Genomic DNA, 23,682 nt, shown 5'->3' with positions numbered 1-23,682 from the left:
ATTAAATTAAATTAAATTAAATTAAATTAAATTAAATTAAATTAAATTAAAAGTATATTTTTCGCCTTGTTAAATGTGTCTACCTTTGTCTGGAGTTTACAAAAAAACACATCCATGACCTTGTAATTATGGCTTTTAAATTAAATTAAATTAAATTAAATTAAATTAAATTAAATTACTTATTCTCACTGAAAAACATCCTTGACCCTGCAATTATGTTTTTATATAAGTTAAGTTAAGTTAATTTAAGTTAAGTTAAGTTAGGTTAAGTTAAATCAAATTTAATTTAATTTAATTAAACCAAATAAAATAAAATAAAATAAAATAAAATAAAATAAAATAAAATAAAATAAAATAAAATAAAATAAAATAAAATACAATTAAAATACATTAAATTAAATTAAATTAAATTAAATTAAATTAAAGTGTTTACCTTTGTCTGGAGTTAAAAAATAAACATCCTTGACTTTGTGATTATGTATTTTCTATATTAATTATGCATCGATCCATCCATCCATTTTCTACCGTTTGTCCCTCTTGGGGTTGTGGGGGGATCATATACTTAAATTAAATGAAATTAAATGAAATTAAAAGTATTTTATTTTCCTTGTTAAAAGTGTCTACCTTTGTCTGGAGTTGAAAAAAAAAACCACATCCTTGACGTTGTAATTATGATTTTTATATAAATGAAATGAAATTAAATTAAATTCAAATAAATTAAATTGAATTAAAAGTATATTGTTTCATCCATCCATTTTCTACCGCTTATTCCCTTCGGGGTCGCGGGGGGCGCTGGAGCCTATCTCAGCTACAATCAGGCAGAAGGCTTGTTAAAAGTGCCTACCTTTGTCTGGAGTTTTTAAAAAAAAAACGCATCCTTGACCTTGTAATTATAGCTTTTAAATTAATTTAAATAACATTTAAATTAAATTAAATTAAAATGTATATTTCTTCATTTGTCAAAAGTGTCAATCTTGGTCTGGGTTTTTTTGTTTTTTTTAAAACCCCATCCTTGACCTTTTAATTATAGCTTTTATTAAATAAAATCAAATAATATTAAATAAAATAAAATACAATTAAATACTATTTAATTTAAATAAAATTAAATAAAATAAAAATGTTTTTACTTCATTTGTTAAAAGTGTCTACCTTTGTCTGGAGTTAAAAAAATAAACATCCTTGACCTTGTGATTATGTATTTTCTATATTAATTATTAGAGATGTCCGATAATATCGGCCTGCCGATATTATCGGCCGATATATGCGTTAAAATGTAATATCGGAAATTATCGGTATCGTTTTTTTTATTATCGGTATCGTTTTGTTTTTTTTTGTTTTGGTTTTTTTTATTAAATCAACATAAAAAACACAAGATACACTTACAATTAGTGCACCAACCCAAAAAACCTCCCTCCCCCATTTACACTCATTCACACAAAAGGGTTGTTTCTTTCTGTTATTAATATTCTGGTTCCTACATTACATATCAATATATATCAATACAGTCTGCAAGGGATACAGTCCGTAAGCACACATGATTGTGCGTGCTGCTGGTCCACTAATAGTACTAACCTTTAACAGTTAATTTTATTAATTTTCATTCATTACTAGTTTCTATGTAACTGTTTTTATATTGTTGTACTTTCTTTTTTATTCAAGAAAATGTTTTTAATTTATTTATCTTATTTTACTATTTTTTTTAAAAAGTACCTTATCTTCACTATACATGGTTGTCCAAATTAGGCATAATAATGTGTTAATTCCACGACTGCATATATCGGTTGATATCGGTATCGGTTGATATCGGTATCGGTAATTAAAGAGTTGGACAATATCGGAATATCGGATATCGGCAAAAAGCCATTATCGGACATCCCTATTAATTATGCATCCATCCATCCATCCATGTTCTACCGCTTGTCCCTCTTGGTGTTGCGGGGGGATCATATAATTCAATTAAATTACATTACATTATTGTTCTTTCTCCTGTTAAAAGCGTCTACTTTTTCCACAAAGGGGCCTTAGTTCCTGTGACAAAACACAAAAAGTTGTTTTGCAACTGGAGCGAATCCCAAAGCTCCCCAAACGGCAGCAGCAGCTTTTTGTCTCTCTCTCGAAGGAACGCATGACTTTAAGCGATTTGAAAGATGCAAAAAGTTGTTTGCCTGCAGGTGAAGCAAGCCACAACAATACTGAAAAGCCCTTGTTTTTCTTGACTGAACATTTAACTTTATGCGAATCGGTCAGATCAGAACTTTTTCACCAGTAACTTCGAACGTTATTATTTCTGTGACGCTCCATTGCCTGCATTGACTCTCATTAGACCAGACCTGGGCAAATGAAGGCCCGGGGGCCACATGCGGCCCGTTAAGCTTTTCAATCTGGCCCGCAGGACATTCCCCCCCAATTTTTTTTCGATATTTAAGATCGATTTTTACCCTTCCCGTTCATATTTCGCTGTGTTTGTTGCATTTTTGTTGCGTTTCGCTTGATTTGTAAAATATGTTGTCAATATTCAGTGTTTTATCGTTCATAGTTAATGTTGTAAATCCCACATTGTTTATTTTCATGTACATTCTGGGTGTCTCATTCAGTAAAAAAAAATAAAAATTCCATTCTGTTTTTTAAGGCGGTCTGTCATAACGTTTTTGGCATTCAATCAGACATTATTGTGAGGTTTTGTATTAGTGTTCTTAAAAATCAAATATATATTTTTAGATCTTTAAGATGGAAACTGTAGCTGCCACTATGATGTGTAGTGATGTTTTCAAATTACCGTAAGTATTGAACTATACAAAGTAGGGATTTCCGATAATGGCTTTTTGCCGATATACGATATTCCGATATTGTCCAACTCTTAATTACCGATACCGATATCAACCGATACCGATATATACAGTCGTGGAATTAACACATTATTATGCCTAATTTGGACAACCAGGTATGGTGAAGATAAGGTCCTTTTTTAAAAAAATTATAAAATTAAATAAGATAAATAAATTAAAATAATTTATTTAAATAAAAAAAAAGTAAAACAATATAAAAACAGTACATAGAAACTAGTAATTAATGAAAATGAGTAAAATTAACTGCTAAAGGTTAGTACTATTAGTGGACCAGCAGCACGCACAATCATGTGTGCTTACGGACTGCATCCCTTGCAGACTGTATTGATCTATATTGATAGGAACCAGAATATTAATAACAGAAAGAACCAACTAGGGATGTCCGATAATGGCTTTTTGCCGATATCCGATATTCCGATATTGTCCAACTCTTAATTACCGATACCGATATCAACCGATACCGATATATACAGTCGTGGAATTAACACATTATTATGCCTAATTTGGACAACCAGGTATGGTGAAGATAAGGTCCTTTTTTAAAAAAATTATAAAATTAAATAAGATAAATAAATTAAAATAATTTATTTAAATTAAAAAAAAGTAAAACAATATAAAAACAGTACATAGAAACTAGTAATGAATGAAAATGAGTAAAATTGATTGTTAAAGGTTAGTACTATTAGTGGACCAGCAGCACGCACAATCATGTGTGCTTACGGACTGTATCCCTTGCAGACTGTATTGATAGGAACCAGAATATTAATAACAGAAAGAACCAACTAGGGATGTCCGATAATGGCTTTTTGCCGATATCCGATATTCCGATATTGTCCAACTCTTAATTACCGATACCGATATCAACCGATACCGATATATACAGTCGTGGAATTAACACATTATTATGCCTAATTTGGACAACCAGGTATGGTGAAGATAAGGTCCTTTTTAAAAAAAATTATAAAATTAAATAAGATAAAAAAATTAAAATAATTTATTTGAATAAAAAAAAGTAAAACAATATAAAAACAGTACATAGAAACTAGTAATTAATGAAAATGAGTAAAATTAACTGTTAAAGGTTAGTACTGTTAGTGGACCAGCAGCATGCACAATCATGTGTGCTTACGGACTGTATCCCTTGCAGACTGTATTGATATATATTGGTAGGAACCAGAATATTAATAACAGAAAGAACCAACTAGGGATGTCCGATAATGGCTTTTTGCCGATATCCGATATTCCGATATTCCGATATTGTCCAACTCTTAATTACCGATACCGATATCAACCAATACCGATACATACAGTCGTGGAATTAACACATTATTATGCCTAATTTGGACAACCAGGTATGGTGAAGATAAGGTCCTTTTTAAAAAAAATTATAAAATTAAATAAGATAAATTAATTAAAAACATTTTCTTGAATAAAAAAAATAAAACAATATAAAAACAGTTACATAGAAACTAGTAATGAATGAAAATGAGTAAAATTAATTGTTAAAGGTTAATACTATTAGTGGCCCAGCAGCACGCACAATCATGTGTGCTTACGGACTGTATCCCTTGCAGACTGTATTGATCTATATTGATAGGAACCAGAATATTAATAACAGAAAGAACCAACTAGGGATGTCCGATAATGGCTTTTTGCCGATATCCGATATTCCGATATTGTCCAACTCTTAATTACTGATACCGATATCAACCGATACATACAGTCGTGGAATTAACACATTATTATGCCTAATTTGGACAACCAGGTATGGTGAAGATAAGGTCCTTTTTTAAAAAAATTATAAAATTAAATAAGATAAATAAATTAAAATAATTTATTTAAATTAAAAAAAAGTAAAACAATATAAAAACAGTACATAGAAACTAGTAATGAATGAAAATGAGTAAAATTGATTGTTAAAGGTTAGTACTATTAGTGGACCAGCAGCACGCACAATCATGTGTGCTTACGGACTGTATCCCTTGCAGACTGTATTGATCTATATTGATAGGAACCAGAATATTAATAACAGAAAGAACCAACTAGGGATGTCCGATAATGGCTTTTTGCCGATATCCGATATTCCGATATTGTCCAACTCTTAATTACCGATACCGATATCAACCGATACCGATATATACAGTCGTGGAATTAACACATTATTATGCCTAATTTGGACAACCAGGTATGGTGAAGATAAGGTCCTTTTTAAAAAAAATTATAACATTAAATAAGATAAATAAATTAAAATAATTTATTTGAATAAAAAAAAGTAAAACAATATAAAAACAGTACATAGAAACTAGTAATTAATGAAAATGAGTAAAATTAAATGTTAAAGTTTAGTACTATTAGTGGACCAGCAGCACGCACAATCATGTGTGCTTACGGACTGTATCCCTTGCAGACTGTATTGATATATATTGATAGGAACCAGAATATTAATAACAGAAAGAACCAACTAGGGATGTCCGATAATGGCTTTTTGCCGATATCCGATATTCCGATATTGTCCAACTCTTAATTACCGATACCGATATCAACCGATACCGATATATACAGTCGTGGAATTAACACATTATTATGCCTAATTTGGACAACCAGGTATGGTGAAGATAAGGTCCTTTTTTTTAAAAAAATTATAAAATTAAATAAGATAAATCAATTAAAAACATTTTCTTGAATAAAAAAGAAAGTAAAACAATACAAAAACAGTACATAGAAACTAGTAATGAATGAAAATAAGTAAAATTAACTGTTAAAGGTTAGTACTATTAGTGGACCAGCAGCACGCACAATCATGTGTGCTTACGGACTGTATCCCTTGCAGACTGTATTGATATTAGGGCTGCAACAACTAATCGATTAAATCGATTAAAATCGATTATAAAAATAGTTGCCGATTAATTTAGTCATCGATTCGTTGGATCTATGCTATGCGCATGCGCAGAGGCTTTTTTTAAAAAAAAATTTTTATTTTTTTATTTATTTAAATAAACCTTTATTTATAAACTGCAACATGTACAAACAGCTGAGAAACAATAATCAAAATAAGTATGGTGCCAGTATGCTGTTTTTTTGTCAATAAAATACTGGAAAGGATATAGAAATGTAGTGTGTCTCTTTTATCCGATTATTAATCGATTAATCGAAGTAATAATCGACAGATTAATCGATTATCAAATTAATCGTTAGTTGCAGCCCTAATTGATATATATTGATACATAATGTAGGAACCAGAATATTAATAACAGAAAGAAACAACCCTTTTGTGTGAATGAGTGTGAATGGGGGAGGGAGTTTTTTTGGGTTGGTGCACTAATTGTAAGTGTATCTTGTGTTTTTTATGTTGATTTAATAAAAATAAAATAAAATAAAAACGACAAAAAAAAACGATACCGATAGTAAAGAAACCGATACTGATAATTTCCGATATTACATTTTAAAGCATTTATTGGCCGATAAATATAATACAAAGTATTTCAATGGTTGGAATCTGCGCTTTTGCATGATATGCAAAAAGACCCACTTTTATTCTTTGGCTTTTAACACTACGTGAGTTGTGTGGTCTTCTGTCCTCTGTTGTCCTGTGTGGTTTTTTATATTATTTTATTTTATTTTATTTTATTTTATTTTATTTTATTTTTATTTATTTTTTTTTATTGTATTTTTTTTTTATAAATTTGGATGTCTATTTTACTGTTTTAATTGGTTTTACCCTTTAAAATCGTTTTTAATCATATTTTAATTTTTTATATTGTCTCTGTATTGGTTATCTATTCATTTATTCTTTGTTTTTATTCAGTCCTTGGTGTAGCATAATATTGTTTTTAATATTGTTTTTAATATCGTTTTTAATATTGTTTTTAACATGGCTGTGCAGCACTTTGGAAACATTATTGTTGTGTAAATGTGCTATATAAATAAAGTGGATTGGATTGGATTGGATATGTTGTCAATATTCAGTGTTTTATCGTTCATAGTTAATATTGTAAATCCCGCATTCTTTATTTTCATATTTTCATATTTGTGTCTCATTCAGAAAAAAAGGGGAAAATACCATTCTGGTTTTTTTTAAGCAGTCTGTCATAACTTTTTTAGCATTCAATCAGACATTATTGTGAGGTTTTGTATTAGTGTTCCTAAAAATAGATATACCGGCCCCCGGACGCATTTCTTCCTCTAAATTTGGCCCCTCGAGTCAAAATAATTGCCCGAGCCTGCATTAGATGGCGCACTTGGTAGTAGAAGACGTACATGAAGTAGTCGTGTTGACTCTCCAGGCTCTCACCTCTCCAATCATTCCGTTCCAAGTGCCGCGGACGAGCTTGCCGTGCTTCCCGTTGGTGACCAGGTAGAGGTCGTAGGAGAACTTGATGGTGCGAGACAGTTTCTTCAGGATGTCGATGCAGAAGCCCTTGCAGCACAGCTTGGTGTACGACTCGGAGTGTCCGATGATTCTGTTAGCGGGGGAGGGGGGGACGACAAAGGGGACATTTCAGCCGACTGCCATCTCAATCAATCATGCTGTGGTTTCACTTTGTTCTCAGACAGAAGGCCAGGCAGACTGCGTTCTCAGCTCCAATCAATGTCTATTAACCGGGAAAAGGATGTGGAACACGCCATGCGACGTGGCGTAAGCCCCGAGCCCACGGTCTGGAACGAGCGTGATGGCGTCTAATGGAGGGCCGTTAAGGTGTGTCTGCGACGCCCGCCCTCCCGCGTGGCCTCGCTGCCCAACGAGGCGTAGCAGACAACGGGAGACGGGGGAAAGGAAAGGTGATGACGGTGAAATAAGAGCACTTTAGGAGCGCAGGCCTCCACCGAGGCTTAAACATTTGTCAACAACGCTGGACCGTAATAGCTAAAAGGACATCATCCTTTTAGATTCCACACAACATTTTATCAATTGTATTACAACGGTTTGATTATACATTTTCCAGGACTTATGCCGATCCCAAATACACACAAAAACAGGTAACAAAAAAAGGTTATTTTGCAAAATAAGTAGGGATGTCCGATAATGGCTTTTTGCCGGTATCCGATATTCCGATATTGTCCAACTCTTTAATTACCGATATCAACCGATACCGATACTGATATATACAGTTGTGGAATTAACACATTATTATGCCTAATTTGGACAACCAGGTATGGTGAAGATAAGGTCCTTTTTTTTTTTTTAATTAATAAAATAAAATAAGATAAATAAATTAAAAACATTTTCTTGAATAAAAAAGAAAGTAAAACAATATAAAATCAGTTACATAGAAACTAGTAATTAATGAAAATGAGTAAAATTAACTGTTAAAGGTTAGTACTATTAGTGGAGCAGCAGCACGCACAATCATGTGTGCTTACGGACTGTATCCCTTGCAGACTGTATTGATATATATTGATATATAATGTAGGAACCAGAATATTGATAACAGAAATAAATGGGAGGAGGGAGGTTTTTTGGGTAGGTGCACTAATTGTAAGTGTATCTTGTGTTTTTATGTTGATTTAATAAAAAAAAAATAAAAAAATAAATAAAAAAAAACGATACCGATAATAAAAAAAACGATACCGATAATTTCCGATATCACATTTTAAAGCATTTATCGGCCGATATTATCGGACATCTCTAAAAATAAGGCCCCTTTGAACAGCTGCTGTGTAATAAGTACAAGCCTTGCAGTATAAACACATTGTAGGGCGCAACAAAATACAAAATCTGTCACGGCGTGGGCTCGAACCCGCTTTTCTCCGGCAGCTGGGTCTGCCAGGCTGTGGGCAATCAGCAGTCTGCACACCTGGGACTGATGAGGGCGAGCTGTATGAAGACCAGTGGACCCAAGGATCCTGGCCGGAACTTAGTCTTCTGTTCGTATTCTTCCCGTGTCTTCCATAATCAAGTAGTGCGCCTCGACTTCCCCTTTGGACTTTGGACTGCCTCCCTCGATTCCCGACCCCCGCTTTGAACACGGACCTCTTGGCGCCTCTCTCAGCCCACGGACCTACCGGACCTTCTTCTGCTTTGTCCCGCCTCTCGCCCAACGCATCACGGTAATACACAACAATTAATTACCATACTTGCCAACCCTCTTGATTTTCCCGGGAGACTCCTGAATTTCAGTGCCCCCTCCCGAAAATCTCCCGGGGCAACCACTCTCCCGAATTTCTCCCGATTTCCACCCGGACAACAATATTGGGGGCGTGCCTTAAAGGCACCGCCTCTAGCGTCCTCTGCATCCTGTCGTCACGTCCGCTTTTCCTCCATACAAACAGCATACATACGGCTTGTACTCACACACAAGTGAATGCAAGGCATACTTGATCAACAGCCATACAGGTCACACTGAGGGTTGCCGTATAAACAACTTTAACACTGTTACAAATATGCGCCACACTGTGAATCCACACCAAACAAGAATGACAAACACATTTCGGGAGACCATCCGCACTGTAACACAACATAAACACAACAGAACAAATACCCAGAACCCCTTGCAGCACTACCGCTACCACCAAACCCCGCACCCTCCAACCCTGCTCACCTAAACCCCCCCATCTCCCGAATTCGGAGGTCTCAAGGTTGGCAAGTATGTTAGTTACACACATAGTCACACACACATACACCCCTTTTAGATAAGTCACACTCCATTCTCTTGTTTAGTATATATATATTTAGTATTGTGTATTATTATATACAGGTATATTTGTGGCTTGTACAGCCCTTTGAGACACTTGTGATTTAGGGCTATATAAATAAACATTGATTGATTGATTGATATATTGTGCACATATAGAATAAAACATAGAGCAACATTACCCCCTTGTGGAACTGTGCCGTCACTACTCCCTCCTGCAACCATAACAAAACTGGCACATACAACTGACTGGCAAAGACTACTTCCACACCTGGGACACACTGAAATGAATGCGTACTCGCAAAGGATACTCAGAAGTAGGGATGTCCGATAATATCGGTCTGCCGGTATTATCGGCCGATAAATGCGTTAAAATGTAATATCGGAAATTATCGGTATCGGTTTTTTAATTATCTGTATCGTTTTTTTTTTGTTTTTTTTTTGTTTTTTTTATTTTATTAAATCAACATAAAGAACACAAGATACACTTACAATTAGTGCACCAACCCAAAAAACCTCCCTCCCCCCATTTCTTTCTGTTATCAATATTCTGGTTCCTACATTATATATCAATATATATCAATACAGTCTGCAAGGGATACAGTCCGTAAGCACACATGATTGTGCGAGCTGCTGGTCCACTAATAGTACTAACCTTTAACAGTTAATTTTACTCATTTTCATTAATTACTAGTTTCTATGTAACTGTTGTTTTACTTTCTTTTTTATTCAAGAAAATGTTTTTAATTTAGTTATCTTATTTTATTATTATTTTTAAAAAGTACCTTATCTTCACCATACCTGGTTGTCCAAATTAGGCATAATAATGTGTTAATTCCACGACTGCATATATCAGTTGATATCGGTATCGGTTGATATCGGTATCGGTAATTAAAGAGTTGGACAATATCGGAATATCGGATATCGGCAAAAAGCCATTATCGGACATCCCTACTCAGAAGTGTAAGAAAAAACAAGATACAACAATTTGATAGTATAAAGTTCATTCTATCCAGCATGCAGAGCCCAACAAAATATACAAAGTGATATAATAATAAGTATCTATTACACGTAATGATATCGGATTGTTGTTAGTACCGGCCAATAGTCAAGGGTGCTGTATCGGATTTGTATCGGAAGTAAAAAAGTTAAACCCGGACACCCTTGATTACAGTGTATGGCTATGATTATGATTCGCCATGATGATTATATTTTTTTGTGTATTATTATTAGTCGTGCTGGTATTATTCTTGGGTAAACATACAAACCCACTCGAGTCACAAGTGCAAAAAGCATAATGTCCAATCTGGATCAGAACTGGATTAAACATGGTTTGATAAAACTTTGTGGTTTTATGACCCTGCAAAGGGTTAGGGTTAGAGTTAGGGTTAGGGTTAGGGTTAGGGTTAGAGTTAGGGTTAGGGTTAGGGTTAGGGTTAGGGTTGGGGTTGGGGTTGGGGTTGGGGTTGGGGTTGGGGTTGGGGTTGGGGTTGGGGTTAGGGTTAGGGTTAAACCAAATAAAATAAAATAAAATAAAATAAAATAAAATAAAATAAAATAAAATACATTCAATTAAATTAAATTAAAGTGTTTACCTTTGTCTGGAGTTAAAAAATAAACATATTTGATTTTGTGATTATGTATTTTCTATATTAATTATGCATTGATCCATCCATCCATTTTCTACCGTTTGTCCCTCTTAGGGTTGTGGGGGGGATCATATAATTAGGGTTTTCCTCTTTGGTCCGGAGGACACGACGTCCACAGTTTCCAAAAACAATTTGAAACGTGGACTCGTCAGACCACAGAACACTTTTCCACTTTGCATCAGTCCATCTTAGACGAGCTCGGGCCCAGCGAAGCCGACGGCGTTTCTGGGTGTTGTTGATAAACGGTTTTCGCCTTGCGTAGGAGAGTTTTAACTTGCACTTACGGATGTAGCGACCAACTGTAGTTACTGACAGTGGGTTTCTGAAGTGTTCCTGAGCCCATGTGGTGATATCCTTTACACACTGACGTCGCTTGTTGATGCAGTACAGCCTGAGGGATGGAAGGTCACGGGCGGGCTTAGCTGCTTACGTGCAGTGATTTCTCCAGATTCCCTGAACCCTTTGATGGTATTACGGAGCGTAGATGGTGAAATCTCTAAATTCCTTGCAATAGCTGGTTGAGAAAGGTTTTTCTTGAACATCAAATATGTTGTCTTTGTAGCATATTCAACTGAATATGGGTTGAAAATTATTTGCAAATCATTGTATTCCGTTTATATTTACATCTAACACAATTTCCCAACTCGTATAACAAATCCCAATTATGCAGGAGGTGTTTATAAAGCACGTTCTTGTCTGGTGTGGTCTCATCCACCCAGAGGAGGAGGGAATGACTTCTAATTGATTTATTGGAAAATAGAAAGAAAAAAAAGCAAGTCATGTGTTAAATTGGCCCTCACGTGTTTTCACATGTTGGAGTTTGTGGCACGAGCTATGACAGTCGCGGAACCAATTAGTGGCGGCGAGAGGCGGCCCACCTGGCATAATTATGCACATTGCATTACACACACACACACACACACACACACACACACACACACACACACACACACACACACACACACGGGTCGATGAGTGAGGATTGTAACAGCCGTGCGTGTGTTCCTTGCCAAAACGGCCACAATGCGGCGTGAGCGTGTGACCAATCATATTATGGGATGTATGGACGGCAGCTTGGGTTGAAAAAAGGCAGAACGAGGGCAGGAATGGACGATGATGGGGAACAGAACCAACTACATCGGGGGTGTCAAACTCCTTTCTACTGGGGGCGGGCCACTTTAAATGACATGATGAAACATAATGAATGACATGGCGGGCCACTTTAAATGACATGATGAAACATAATGAATGATATGGCGGGCCACTTTAAATGACATGATGAAACATAATGAATGACATGGCGGGCCACTTTAAATGACATGATGAAACATAATGAGTGACATGGCGGGCCACTTTAAATGACATGATGAAACATAATGAATGATATGGCGGGCCACTTTAAATGACATGATGAAACATAATGAATGACATGGCGGGCCACTTTAAATGACATGATGAAACATAATGAGTGACATGGCGGGCCACTTTAAATGACATGATGAAACATAATGAATGACATGGCGGGCCACTTTAAATGACATGATGAAACATAATGAATGACATGGCGGGCCACTTTAAATGACATGATGAAACATAATGATAATGAATGACATGGCGGGCCACTTTAAATGACATGATGAAACATAATGAATGACATGGCGGGCCACTTTAAATGACATGATGAAACATAATGGATGACATGGCGGGCCACTTTAAATGACATGATGAAACATAATGAATGACATGGCGGGCCACTTTAAACATAATGAATGACATGGTGGGCCACTTTAAATGACATGATGAAACATAATGAATGACATGGCGGGCCACTTTAAACATAATGAATGACATGGCGGGCCACTTTAAATGACATGATGAAACATAATGAATGACATGGCGGGCCACTTTAAATGACATGATGAAACATAATGAATGACATGGCGGGCCATTTTAAATGACATGATGAAACATAATGAATGACATGGCGGGCCACTTTAAATGACATGATGAAACATAATGAATGACATGGCGGGCCACTTTAAACATAATGAATGACATGGTGGGCCACTTTAAATGACATGATGAAACATAATGAATGACATGGCGGGCCACTTTAAACATAATGAATGACATGGCGGGCCACTTTAAATGACATGATGAAACATAATGAATGACATGGTGGGCCATGATAAATGACATGATGAAACATAGTGAATGACATGGCGGGCCACTTTAAATGACATGATGAAACATAATGAATGACATGGCGGGCCACTTTGAATGACATGATGAAACATAATGAATGACATGGCGGGCCACAATAAATGACATGATGAAACATAATGAATGACATGGCGGGCCACTTTAAATGACATGATGAAACATAATGAATGACATGGCGGGCCACTTTAAATGACATGATGAAACATAATGAATGACATGGCGGGCCACTTTAAATGACATGATGAAACAATGAATGACATGGCGGGCCACTTTAAATGACTTGATGAAACAATGAATGACATGGCGGGTCACTTTAAATGACATGATGAAACAATGAATGACATGGTGGGTCACTTTAAATGACATGATGAAACATAATGAATGACATGGCGGGCCACTTCAAACATAATGAATGACATGGTGGGCCACTTTAAATGACATGATGAAACATAATGAATGACATGGCGGGCCACTTTAAATGACATGATGAAACATAATGAATGACATGGCGGGCCACTTTAAATGACATGATGAAACATAATGAATGACATGGCGGGCCACTTTAAATGACATGATGAAACATAATGAATGACATGGCGGGCCACTTTAAATGACGTGATGAAACATAATGAATGACATGGCGGGCCACTTTAAATGACATGATGAAACATAATGAATGACATGGCGGGCCACTTTGAATGACATGATGAAACATAATGAATGACGTGGCGGGCCACTTTGAATGACATGATGAAACATAATGAATGACATGGCGGGCCACAATAAATGACATGATGAAACATAATGAATGACATAGCGGGCCACCTTAAATGACATAATGAAACATAATGAATGACATGGCGGGCCACTTTGAATGACATGATGAAACATAATGAATGACATGGCGGGCCACTTTGAATGACATGATGAAACATAATGAATGACGTGGCGGGCCACTTTGAATGACATGATGAAACATAATGAATGACATGGCGGGCCACAATAAATGACATGATGAAACATAATGAATGACATAGCGGGCCACCTTAAATGACATAATGAAACATAATGAATGACATGGCGGGCCACTTTGAATGACATGATGAAACATAATGAATGACATGGCGGGCCACTTTAAATGACATGATGAAACATAATGAATGACATGGCGGGCCACTTTAAATGACATGATGAAACATAATGAATGACATGGTGGGCCACAATAAATGACGTGAAGGACCAGATCAGAGGAAGTTGTAGGCCACATTGAATGGTATGGTGGGCCACGTAGATGACATGACAGACCACATTAAATGACATAGCAGGGCACATTAATGAATTGACGGACCACATTAAATGATGTGACAGATCTCTTTAAATGACATCGCAGACCAATTTTAATGACATGGCGGGCCACTTTAAATGAAGTGACGGACCACATTAATGACGTGACAGATCACTTTAAATGACATCGCAGACCAATTTTAATGACATGGCGGGCCACTTTAAATTACATGACGGACCACGTTAAAGGATGTGGCAGACCACATTGAATTGCGTGGCGGTCCGCATTATTGAGGTGACAGTCCACTTTAAATGACATGGTGGGCCACTTTAAATGACGTGATCGACCACAGTAAATGATGTGACAGACCAATTTAAATGACATGGCGGGCCACCTTAAATGGCGTGATCGACTACATTAAATGATGTGACAGACCACATTAAATTACATGGCAGGCCACTTTAACGAAGTGACTGACCACATTAAATGACATAGCAGGGCACATTAATGAAGTGACGGACCACATTAAATGACGTGACAGATCACTTTAATTGACATCGCAGACCACATTTAATGACATGGCGGGCCACTTTAAATGAAGTGACGGACCACATTAAATGATGTGACAGATCACTTTAAATGACATCGCAGACCACTTTTAATGACATGGCGGGCCACTTTAAATGACATGACGGACCACGCTAAAGGATGTGGCAGACCACATTGAATTGCGTGGCGGTCCGCATCAATGAGGTGACAGACCACTTTAAATGACATGGCGGGCCACTTTAAATGACGTGATCGACCACAGTAAATGACGTGACAGACCAATTTAAATGACATGGCGGGCCACTTTAAATGGCGTGATCGACTACATTAAATGATGTGACAGACCACATTAAATGTAATGGCAGGCCACTTTAACGAAGTGACGGACCACATTAAATGATGTGATAGACCACTTGAAATGACATGACAAGCCACATTAATGACGTGACTGACCACATTAAATTATGTGACAAACCACTTTAAATTACATCGCAGACCACTCTTAATGACATGGCGGGCCACTTTAAATGACGAGACGGACCACATTAAATGATGTGGCAGACCACATTGAATGACATAGTAGGGCACATTAACGAAGTGACAGACCAAATTAAATTATGTGATAAAGCACTTTAAATTACATGACAGGCCACATTAATGAAGTGACTGACCACATTAAAATATGTGACAGAACACTTTAAATTACATCCCAGACCACTTTTAATGACATGGCGGGCCACTTTAAATGACGTGACGGACCACTTTAAATGATGTGGCAGACCACATTGAATTGCGTTTGCGGCCCGCATTAATGAGGTGACATACCACTTTAAATGACATGGCGTGCCACTTTAAATTATGTGATCGACCACATTAAATGATGTGACAGACCACATTAAATGACATGGCAGGCCACTTTAACGAAGTGACAGACCACATTAAATGACATAGCAGGGCACTTTTAATGACATGGCGGGCCACTTTAAATGACGAGATGGACCACATTGAATTGCATGGCGGTCCACATTAATGAGGTGACAGACCACATTAAAGGATGTGATTGACCACATTAAATGATGTGACAGACCAATTTTGATGACATGGCGGGCCACATTAAATGACGTAATCGGCAACATTAGATGATGTAACACACCACGTTAAATGATGTGACTGACCACCTTAAATGACATAGCAGGGCACATTAATGAAGTGACGGACCACATTAAATGATGTGACAGACCACTTTAGATTACATCGCAGACCACTTTTAATGACATGGCGAGCCACTTTAAATGACGAGACAGACCACATTAAATGATGTGGCAGACCACATTGAATTGCATGGCGGTCCACATTAATGAGGTGACAGACCACGTTAAATTATGTAGCAAGCCACATTGAACAATATGGCAGGCCACTTTAATTATGTGATTGCCCACATTAGATGACACGGCAGGCCACATTAATGATGTGACGGAGCACGTTAAATGACGTGACGGACCACATTAAACGATGTGGCAGACCACATTGAACTGCACGGAGATCCACAATAATGAGGTGACAGACCACATTAAATGAGGTGGCAGGCCACATTGAATTGCACGGAGATCCACAATAATGAGGTGACAGACCACTTTAAATGACATGGCGTGCCACTTTAAATTATGTGATCGACCACATTAAATTATGTGACAGACCACATAAATGACATAGCAGGGCACTTTTAATGACATGGCGGGCCACCTTAAATGACGAGATGGACCACATTGAATTGCATGGCGGTCCACATTAATGAGGTGACAGACCACGTTAAAGGATGTGATTGACCACATTAAATGATGTGACAGACCAATTTTAATGACATGGCGGGCCACATTAAATGACGTAATCGGCTACATTAAATGATGTAACACACCACATTAAATGATGTGACTGACCACCTGAAATGACATAGCAGGGCACATTAACGAAGTGACGGACCACATTAAATGATGTGATAGACCACTTTAAATGACATGACAGGCCACCTTAATGAAGTGACTGACCACTTTAAATGAGGTGGCAGGCCACATTGAATTGCACGGAGATCCACAATAATGAGGTGACAGACCACTTTAAATGACATGGCGTGTCACTTTAAATTATGTGATCGACCACATTAAATTATGTGACGGACCACATTAAATGACATAGCAGGGCACTTTTAATGACATGGCGGGCCACTTTAAATGACGAGATGGACCACATTAAATTGCATGGCGGTCCACATTAATGATGTGACAGACCACGTTAAAGGATGTGATTGACCACATTAAATGATGTGACAGACCAATTTTAATGATATGGCGGGCCACAATAAATGACGTAATCGGCTACATTAAATGATGTAACACACCACATTAAATGATGTGACTGACCACCTTAAATGACATAGCAGGGCACATTAACGAAGTGACGGACAACATTAAATGATGTGACAGACCACTTTAGATTACATCGCAGACCACTTTTAATGACATGGCGAGCCACTTTAAATGACGAGACGGACCATGTTAAATGATGTGGCGGACCACATTGAATTGCATGACGGTCCACATCAATGAGGTGACAGACCACGTTAAATGATGTGGCAAGCCACATTGAACAATATGGCAGGCCACATTAAATTAAGTGATTGCCCACATTAGATTACACGGCAGGCCACATTAATGATGTGACGGAGCACGTTAAATGACGTGACGGACCACATTAAACGATGTGGCAGACCACATTGAATTGCATGGCGGTCCACATTAATGAGGTGACAGACCACATTAAATGAGGTGGCAGGCCACATTGAATTGCATGGCGGTCCACATTAATGAGGTGACAGACCACTTTAAATGATGTGGCAAGCCACATTGAACGATATGGCAGGCCACTTTAATTATGTGATTGCCCACATTAGATGACACGGCAGGCCACATTAATGATGTGACGGAGCACGTTAAATGACGTGACGGACCACATTAAACGATGTGGCAGACCACATTGAACTGCACGGAGATCCACAATAATGAGGTGACAGACCACATTAAATGAGGTGGCAGGCCACATTGAATTGCACGGAGATCCACAATAATGAGGTGAGAGACCACACTAAATGAGGTGGGAGGCCACATTGAATTGCACGGATATCCACAATAATGAGGTGACAGACCACACTAAATGAGGTGGCAGGCCACAATGAACGATGTGGCGGGCCAGGTCGATGACGTGACGGACCACATAAACGACGTGGGCCTTGAATTAGACCCGTCAATTAGACGATTGCATAAAAGGGAGAGCACAACACCCGGCTGCAACTACAGCCACGTTCGCCCCTGACGAACCGCGGCTCCCCCGGTGCCGGCAGCACTCATGCAGCCCCCCCACTGTGAGGCAGAGAGTTTACAGCTCTAGTGGCTCCAAGCGGGACCTGGTACCCAGAGCGGGACAGACACAGCCGGGCCGAGTTGGAGCCACTAAGCGACAATCAATGTGACATATATAGAGTGCACACCTCACCATACATCCCTGGAATTAATGGTGTGCAGTGCGCGTATGTGCGAGACCCGGCGCTCGATGCGGGATGATATTTAGCATATCAGACAGCTGGCATTTGGACTCGCTCGTCAATAAGCGCGGCGACGCTCCATCACATGACGCTGTATTTATAGCTCCTTTATAGCCAACTATAGGAATAGTGCCACATCTCATGGGCGCGGGACGGAACCTAGTGTGTGCTGTTTATTAGCTTGGCTTATTGGCCGATACCGATATTGGGGCGGTATAGCTCGGTTGGTAGAGTGGCCGTGGCAGCAACGTGAGGGTTCCGGGTTCGATCCCCACTTCCGCCATCCTAGTCACTGCCGTTGTGTCCTTGGGCAAGACACTTTACCCACACTGGTTTAAATGTAACTTAGATATTGGGTTTCGCTATGTAACAGCACTTTGAGTCGCTAGAGAAAAGCGCTATATAATTCACTTCACTTCACATATTGCTCCGATGCGATATCAGCAATCGACTCTTGTGGCCTTTTTTAGAAAATGCTTCACCCGGTGATATTATTCAATAGGAATTATGACTCAAAATCCAAATTGCGCAACAAATGCCTGAGCAAATTGTTGAACAGTTTAAGAACAACCTTTCTCAACCAGCTATTGCAAGGAATTTAGGGATTTCACCATCTACGCTCCGTAATACCATCAAAGGGTTCAGAGAATCTGGAGAAATCACTGCACGTAAGCAGCTAAGCCCGTGACCTTCCATCCCTCAGGATGTACTGCATCAACAAGCGATATCAGTGTGTAAAGGATATCACCACATGGGCTCAGGAACACCTCAGAAACCCACTGTCAGTAACTACAGTTGGTCGCTACATCCGTAAGTGCAAGTTAAAACTATCCTATGCAAGGCGAAAACCGTTTATCAACAACACCCAGAAACGCCGTCGAGTCCACATTTCAAATTGTTTTTGGAAACTCTGGACGTCGTGTCCTCCGGACCAAAGAGGAAAAGAACCATCCGGATTGTTCTAGGCGCAAAGTGTAAAAAGCAGCATGTGTGATGGTATGGGGGTGTATTAGTGCCCAAGACATGGGTAACTTACACATCTGTGAAGGCGCCATTAATGCTGAAAGGTACATACAGCTTTTGGAGCAACATATGTTGCCATCCAAGCAACGTTACCATGGACGCCCCTGCTTATTTCAGCAAGACGATGCCAAGCCACGTGTTACATCAACGTGGCTTTATACTAAAAGAGTGCGGGTACTAGACTGGCTTGCCTGTAGTCCAGACCTGTCTCCCATTGAAAATGTGTGGCGCATTATGAAGCCTAAAATAGCAAAAGGGAGACCCCCGGACTGTTGAACAACTTAAGCTGTACATCGAGCAAGAATGGGAAAGAATTCCACCTGAGAAGCTTCAAAAATGTGTCTCCTCAGTTCCCAAACGTTTACTGAGTGTTGTTAAAAGGAAAGGCCATGTAACACAGTGGTGAACATGCCCTTTCCCAACTACTTTGGCACGTGTTGCAGCCATGAAATTCTAAGTTAATTATTATTTGCAAAAAAAAAAAAAAGTTTATGAGTTTGAACATTAAATATGTTGTCTTTGTAGTGCATTCAATTGAATATGTGTTGAAAAGTATTTGCAAATCATTGTATTCCGTTTATATTTACATCTAACACAATTTCCCAACTCCTATGGAAACGGGGTTTGTAGAACAGCACAACAACGCTCCGATTGTGAGCCAGCACTGAATATTCACTGAGAAATGAAGGAAAAGTGTATTCAAAATAGAAACGTAAACAAAAAAAATCCTGAAATAGCAACTTTATCCAGATTTGTGCCAAACACAAAGTTGTTTTTTTTCTGTAAGTCGGAAAAAAAAAAAAGGTGCGGACAGGAAACAGCTGCCGACAGTGCGGTCACGAAAGCGACTGAAGAAGGCGTCGTTCTCCAAAAGGAGAGAGAGGAGAGCACACGCTTTGCATAAAATTGCCAAATTTAGCTTGGGCTCGCGAGCTTTTTGATCAGCGAAACAAACAAGTCAGCACGACAGCTCGCTCTTGACCTTGCGAGCAGCCCCGAAAAAAACTCATTCTTTATCTCAGCGATGATGACTCACAAGGAAGTCAGCACGACACAGTCAGGAAGGGCACAAAATGGCCCCGGCGTACCTTTGTTACACTAAGTGGCACCGGCGTACCTCTACACAGTGAGGCAGGGCACAAAATGGCCTTACCTCTACACAGTGAGGAAGGGCGCAAAATGGCGGAGGCTTACGTGTTACACAGTGAGGAAGGGCACACAATGGCGCCGGCGTACCGCTGACGCAGTGGGGAAGGGCACAAAATGTCTGACACAATGAAAAAAGGGCACAAAATGGCGCAGGCGTACGTGTGACACAGTGAGGAAGGGCACAAAATGGCGCCAGCGTACGTCTGACACAGTGAGGAAGGGCACAAAATGGCGCCAGCGTACGTCTGACACAGTGGGGAATGGCACAGAATGAAGAAGGGCACAGAATGGCGCAGGCGTACGTGTGACACAGTGAGGAAGGGCACACAATGGCGCCGGCGTACCGCTGACACAGTGGGGAAGGGCACAAAATGGCGCCGGCGTACTGCTGACACAGTGGGGAAGGGCACAAAATGTCTGACACAATGAGAAAGGGCACAAAATGGCGCAGGCGTACGTGTGACACAATGAGGAAGGGCACAAGATGGCGGAGGCGTACGTCTGACACAGTGAGGGAGGGCACAAAATGGCGAAGGCGTACGTGTGACAGTGAGGAAGGGCACAAAATGGCGCCGGCGTACTGCTGACACAGTGGGGAAGGGCACAAAATGTCTGACACAATGAGAAAGGGCACAAAATGGCGCAGGCGTACGTGTGACACAGTGAGGAAGGGCACAAGATGGCGGAGGCGTACGTCTGACACAGTAAGGGAGGGCACAAAATGGCGAAGGCGTACGTGTGACAGTAAGGAAGGGCACAAAATGGCGCCGGCGTACCGCGACACAGTGGGGAGGGGCACAAAATGTCTGACACAATGAGAAAGGGCACAAAATGGCGCAGGCGTATGTGTGACACAATGAGGAAGGGCACAAGATGGCGGAGGCGTACGTCTGACACAGTAAGGGAGGGCACAAAATGGCGAAGGCGTACGTGTGACAGTGAGGAAGGGCACAAAATGGCGCCGGCGTACCGCGACACAGTGGGGAGGGGCACAAAATGTCTGACACAATGAGAAAGGGCACAAAATGGCGCAGGCGTACGTGTGACACAATGAGGAAGGGCACAAGATGGCGGAGGCGTACGTCTGACACAGTAAGGGAGGGCACAAAATGGCGAAGGCGTACGTGTGACACAATGAGGAAGGGCACAAGATGGCGGAGGCGTACGTCTGACACAGTAAGGGAGGGCACAAAATGGCGAAGGCGTACGTGTGACAGTGAGGAAGGGCACAAAATGGCGCCGGCGTACCACGACACAGTGGGGAGGGGCACAAAATGTCTGACACAATGAGAAAGGGCACAAAATGGCGCAGGCGTACGTGTGACACAATGAGGAAGGGCACAAGATGGCGGAGGCGTACGTCTGACACAGTAAGGGAGGGCACAAAATGGCGAAGGCGTACGTGTGACACAATGAAGAAGGGCACAAAATGGCGCCGGCGTACCGCGACACAGTGGGGAAGGGCACAAAATGTCTGACACAATGAGGAAGGGCACAAAATGGCATAGGCGTACATCTGACACAGTGAGGAAGGGCACAAAATGGCGCCGGCGTACGTGTGACACAGGGAGGAAGGGCACAAAATGGCGCCGGCATACCGCTGACACAGTGGGGAAGGGCACAAAATGGCGCCGGCGTACTGCTGACACAGTGGGGAAGGGCACAAAATGTCTGACACAATGAGAAAGGGCACAAAATGGCGCAGGCGTACGTGTGACACAATGAGGAAGGGCACAAGATGGCGGAGGCGTACGTCTGACACAGTAAGGGAGGGCACAAAATGGCGAAGGCGTACGTGTGACAGTGAGGAAGGGCACAAAATGGCGCCGGCGTACTGCTGACACAGTGGGGAAGGGCACAAAATGTCTGACACAATGAGAAAGGGCACAAAATGGCGCAGGCGTACGTGTGACACAATGAGGAAGGGCACAAGATGGCGGAGGCGTACGTCTGACACAGTAAGGGAGGGCACAAAATGGCGAAGGCGTACGTGTGACAGTGAGGAAGGGCACAAAATGGCGCCGGCGTACCGCGACACAGTGGGGAAGGGCACAAAATGTCTGACACAATGAGGAAGGGCACAAAATGGCATAGGCGTACATCTGACACAGTGAAGAAGGGCACAAAATGGCGCCGGCGTACCGCTGACACAGTGGGGAAGGGCACAAAATGTCTGACACAATGAGAAAGGGCACAAAATGGCGCCAGCGTACATCTGACACAGTGAGGAAGGGCACAAAATGGCGCCAGCGTACGTCTGACACAGTGGGGAAGGGCACAGAAAGAAGAAGGGCACAAAATGGCGCAGGCGTACGTGTGACACAGTGAGGAAGGGCACAAAATGGCGCCGGCGTACCGCTGACACAGTGGGGAAGGGCACAAAATGGCGCCGGCGTACCGCTGACACAGTGGGGAAGGGCACAAAATGTCTGACACAATGAGAAAGGGCACAAAATGGCGCAGGCGTACGTGTGACACAATGAGGAAGGGCACAAGATGGCGGAGGCGTACGTCTGACACAGTAAGGGAGGGCACAAAATGGCGAAGGCGTACGTGTGACAGTGAGGAAGGGCACAAAATGGCGCCGGCGTACCGCGACACAGTGGGGAGGGGCACAAAATGTCTGACACAATGAGAAAGGGCACAAAATGGCGCAGGCGTACGTGTGACACAATGAGGAAGGGCACAAGATGGCGGAGGCGTACGTCTGACACAGTAAGGGAGGGCACAA

General features: G+C 40.3%; 1 pseudogene; it reads right to left on the bottom strand.

The window, feature by feature from the left end:
- LOC133656269 (glutamate receptor ionotropic, NMDA 2C-like) overlaps nt 1–23,682 on the bottom strand; it is a 181,251-nt pseudogene that overhangs the window by 57,244 nt on the left and 100,325 nt on the right.

Source organism: Entelurus aequoreus, linkage group LG08 (assembly GCF_033978785.1).
Source record: "Entelurus aequoreus isolate RoL-2023_Sb linkage group LG08, RoL_Eaeq_v1.1, whole genome shotgun sequence".
NCBI classification, from domain to species: Eukaryota; Metazoa; Chordata; class Actinopteri; order Syngnathiformes; family Syngnathidae; genus Entelurus; species Entelurus aequoreus.
The sequence above is the reverse complement of the archived record's forward strand: the minus strand, read 5'-3'. Positions and strand labels throughout refer to the sequence as shown.